Source organism: Penaeus monodon, chromosome 14, assembly GCF_015228065.2.
Source record: "Penaeus monodon isolate SGIC_2016 chromosome 14, NSTDA_Pmon_1, whole genome shotgun sequence".
Lineage (NCBI taxonomy): Eukaryota > Metazoa > Arthropoda > Malacostraca > Decapoda > Penaeidae > Penaeus > Penaeus monodon.
Window position 1 is genome coordinate 22,438,086 of NC_051399.1, and position 5,000 is coordinate 22,443,085.

The 5,000-nt window shown below is 44.8% G+C and overlaps 1 protein-coding gene across 1 annotated transcript in view; it reads right to left on the reverse strand.

Annotated features, from left to right (window-relative positions):
• The window catches only part of LOC119580982 (MAP kinase-activating death domain protein-like), a gene marked incomplete in the record, with an annotated part of 140,322 nt that overhangs the window by 53,820 nt on the left and 81,502 nt on the right, over window positions 1-5,000 (reverse strand).

Genomic DNA, 5,000 nt, shown 5'->3' on the forward strand with positions numbered 1-5,000 from the left:
CACATATGAACTGTATTCATGTAGACAAGGCATGAATGAGAATGAATATCTTCTGATTTTGATTATATCTTCGCCATGTATCTTTGACGAAGATATAATCAAACCCAGTCAAATACATCTTTTGTATTGTATTATTATTATATAGGCTATAAATATATATATATATATATTTAGATATATATATATATAGATAGGTAATATATATTCATTATGACAGTAATATAGTATATATATATATATAGAATATATATAGGTGTAGATATATATATACATATATAGATATATACAGAATATATATATATATAGATATAGTAGAGAATAATATATATATAGATATTATATATAATATATATATATATATATATGTGTGTGTGTGTGTGTATGCTACACACACATATATGTGTATACATACATACACATATAACACTCACACACACACACACATATATATATGTGTATACATACATATATAACACTCACACACACACATATTATCATCATCCTTAATCATTTCACTGCAGGATGGAGGCCTCCCCCTATCTTTTCCAATTTTGTTTGTCTTGCGTTTCCAGTCTTGGCCCCAAATTTCGTTATTTCGTCATGCCATCTTGTCATTGGTCTGGCCTTTGGCCTCTTTATGTTATCTATAGCACAGTCTATTACTTTCTTAGTCCATCTGTCATCCTGTCTCCAACATATTTGACCTGCCCATTGCCATTTTTTTTTTCTTTTTTGATGCTCCCAAGTATATCTTCCACTTATTAGTTTCCTCTCAGTAATTTTGGTTTGTTCAGCCCATGTTTATGATCCATAGGTCATAAATGGGAGACACATTGGTTAAAGACTTTTCTTTTTAAACATACTGGCAAGGAGCCTCACAGTATGCTACTGTGCCTGCCTGAATGGCGTCCAGTCTAGACTGATGAACTGCTTAATTTCCTCTTCGCTAGAGATGTTTGTCTGTATGAGTATATATACTTATCCACTACTTCTAGCACTTCGGGTCCTACCACTAAAACCACCTCTTCGAGGTGCAGGACCCGAGTTCCCTCTCTGAGGTGAATCAGCCTTTAAGGTGGGGCTCTCACTGGAGAGGGAATGAAACAAAGAGTTCCAAAATAATGGATGCCCTCTTGTAGGTGGAATGGCATCCTCCTGTGGTTTTTTTTTTTCAACACTACCCATGTTCGTGTTTTTGCCTTGTGCGGGCAGCATTGGCCGCTGTGGAGGCAGGAGTCCTGGAGGTTGAGCGATACCATGTATGAGTATGCCCTGTGGCTAACAACACGCCTCTTTGGTCCTTTATTCCAGTCAGACAAGTGGCCTGATACTGGCCCGATCGGCTAGTCTCCTAGTTCAAGCGATCATGGTGCAATTGGCACTCACATTGGTCCCATGAGTGCCATTACAATGGCTATTGCGTATATCCTCTTCCCATTATTGGACTGGGTGGATGACAGGATGAAATAACTGCTATATTTCATGGAAAACATTTCACCAAAACCCCCACAAACAAAGAAAAACGATGAACTATGCAAGGTCTAGACCATGGCAGTCACTTTGAAGCCATACATGGCTTATAATGGCAAAAGAAAATGCAAAGTACAAGCTGATTCTGTCAGACCTGCTGCTAAAATGGACAAGACAGAGAACCATTCTGCCAAAAACATGCCTGTCCACCAAATTGTCTAGCAGATGGACTCTCATGCACCCAATGCAGGGAGACCTCTGAATTCCCCTTAGACGTCCTCCCTGACCGAGATAGGAACACAAGCCAAACCAGCCAAAACAGCTGCTGCTCCCATGACCAGAGCCCAGAATACTAGCCAAAACGCTGGTCTGAATCAACCTAGGCCAGAGACAGACTCTGAAGGAGAGTCTGGACCCCCTAGGTTTCCCACAGTTTAAGGTTCCCTCTAAACCTGAAGGCTTCAACAATGCCTACGAACTGGTGAGAGCATTGGAGATGCAAAGAAATATCTGGTTGTCGATCCGGGTTGCCAGAGACCAGGCATGTTCTGCAGGAAATGAAGGAGCTTCAAGATGGGAGGAAATTGTCTCTCACCACTGAATCCCAACAATAGGAGAGTCAAGATGGTGCTACATGACTTCTTACTTTCATATAATGTGGATCTGATCACATCAAACCCACAGGTCATGGGGACTTCCCGAATGTCCGAAAGGAAAACCCCAACCAGGCAATTCCTGGTGACCCTGAAAGGAGCCCCAATCACTACCCTTGATCTGGGTAATTTGGGCTCCTACAACCACAGAAAGTATGTGCTTGAGTCTCTTCGGTGCTTCAGGTGCCAAAAATATGGTCACCACATGGCTAGTTGTGAGGCCAAGCCTAAATGTGGTGTCTGTCACAAGGCACACAACACCGAGGTGTGCCTTAAGGCACACAAAGAAGGACAAAGTGACACAACAGCCAAATGTCCCAACTGTGCCAAGAGGCATCATGCCCGGAGCCTGGTTTGCTCTGTCAGGAAAGAGGCGGCCCTCAAGTGACAAGAGGTTGCTAAAAAGTGACCAGACTTTGTTCCTGCTCCCCCAGGCACACATGTCTGGGGACAGAACAAAAGGGAAAATGCTCCTTGACCTCCTAAGAGGAAGGAAGCACCTCCCCAGCCAACACCAAACATCTCCACTAAAAGGGTGTTTCTGGCCATTGCAAAGGTGCAGAAAAAGAGCCACAGGAATAAAGCTTCATAGAGCACTGTAAAAGCCTCCCGAAGAGACAATAATCTCCTTTTTGATGAGGAAGATATAACTCTCCTGCTGACTGTTGTAGTCACTGCAGTAGCAACAGCTTTGGTGAGGTCGAGTGAGGCGGAAAAGGCAGTCACAGTTGCCATGACAGCAATGACCCAGACTGTTGCAGTCCTGAAAGAGGAAGCTGGACAGAGCCAAACCAGCCCAGCCCTCGCCCCAGGTCAAGACTCCCCTCCCTACTCAAACCTTGGCCATGCCCTCACAGGCAGAGCCAAACCAGGCTGAATCTGTGCAGCCAGTGCCGGCAACGGGTCAGGCAAATTACCAGCCACTCAGCCCCAAGGTGCACACACCATGACCCTCAATCAGAAGTAAACAGACTGGTGCATGAGTTCTCTGCAAGAACAAGCAGCAAGTCTGCCACCCAAACTGAGGGCAAACCAACAGTGCCTACAACCAGGCAGACTTGCTCATATCAGAGAAAGGGCAACCAAACCCTATAATTCAGATATCTTTTCTCTGAGGGAACTAAGAAAAACCTACAAAAAAAGTTCTCGCTCAGCATTGGGTTCTAATGGGATCTCGTACCCCATCATTTCCCATCTGGGACTGGCAGGTGAGCTTTCCTGCAACTCATCAACAAATCCTGGAAAACTTCCACTCTACCCAGGAGCTGAAAAGAGGGCTATCATAGTTCCCCATCCAAAACAAAGGAGCCTCAGTATGCATTGGGCAAGGACGGCTGAGAGAATGGAATAAAAAACCGGACTCCAATGGAAAAGGGATCCAACAGAATATCTCATGGGTTCACAAGGGGCATGAGCACAGAACAAGCATACCACGCTCTTAAGCACAATATAGCACTTGTCACTTCTGTGATAGTATTCCTGGAGAAGTCCTCTTGCTATTCAGGAGACCCTGATCCAGAGGGGAACCAGAGGAAAGCTCTTGGCTTGGATAAGTGACTATTTTAGGAACAGAACAGCCAAAGTCAGATCTCAAGGTCACCTATCCAGCACATGCACTAGAAAAAATGGAACACTCAGGGTGTGGGGTCCTCAGTATATCATCACATACAGCTCCCAGAGGGGTTGCAAGAATCATACCTCCTATGCAGACGACTTGCAATCCATCTCCACTGGAGCACACTACCTAAGTAAGCCCAGCCACTGTGTGGACCTTATATCTGAGGAGTGCGGAAGGACAGGGACTGAAAATCTCTGCAGCCAAATCCAAAGCCATGGGCTTGAGACTAAATGTTTAAGGCACAGTCTGAGAGAGAATCCAGGGAATGGACCTTTCGAATGGGTCCAGGTCTTCCAATACTTTGGGGTAATGATTGACTGTACCCTCTCCTTTAAAAAGGAGGTCCTGTACTTAGTTGACCAAACCAAAGCAAGACTGTCTGATATGAGAGCTATGTCTGGGAGACACATAGGAACTAGACTTGAAGTACTAAGATCATTCTATGTATATGACGTCCGTCTCATTGTGGACTATGCTTCTGTCTCCCTAATTGCTGCAAATGGAAAACCAAGATTAAGAGAAAAAAATTGGAGACAGTTCAAAATGAAGCTGCCAGGATCACTCTGGGTGCCCCAAGGTGGATGAAGGCCCTCAACCTGCTCATGGAGGCAAACCTTCTCCCCCTGGAATCAGGAATTGATTTAATGCCAGCTCAGTTCTTTTCAAAGGCCATCCAAGCTCCAAGAAGCACAGACATGAGACAAAAAATACTCAGACGCCTAGAACAAGACCACAATTCCTGGCTGTCTCACACAACCAGCTCAAAGAACAACTACTTGCCAAGAGCATGGACTCCCCCTATCCCAACTTTATTGAAGCCTCGCTATGGGCACAAACCTTGATCGAGTTCTCTGTTATGAGCTTTTCAAGGAGAAAGAATCAATACCACCATGCCTCGGCTAAAGCAGAAGCTGAGAGGGTCATTGCAGCCATCACTCCTCTGGGTAGTAAAACCTACTTCACAGATGAATCAGTCGATCCCTTAAACCACATTGCAGGCACCAGCTTTGCAGCAAGGGATGCCACACAATCCATGAGGGTAACAGGCAATGCCTCCTCACTACAGGCAGAGGCAGTTGCGATCATTGGAGCCCTAGCCCACTCATCCCTGAGGGAAGGACACGTGGTCATACATACAGACTCCAGGGCAGCCATTGACAGTCTACAGCAAAGCTCACCCAAAGACAACATCTACCCCCTGACCACTGTCCTCACCATAGCACAGAGGATTCTTGCTCAGGGTATAAGAATAAAAATAA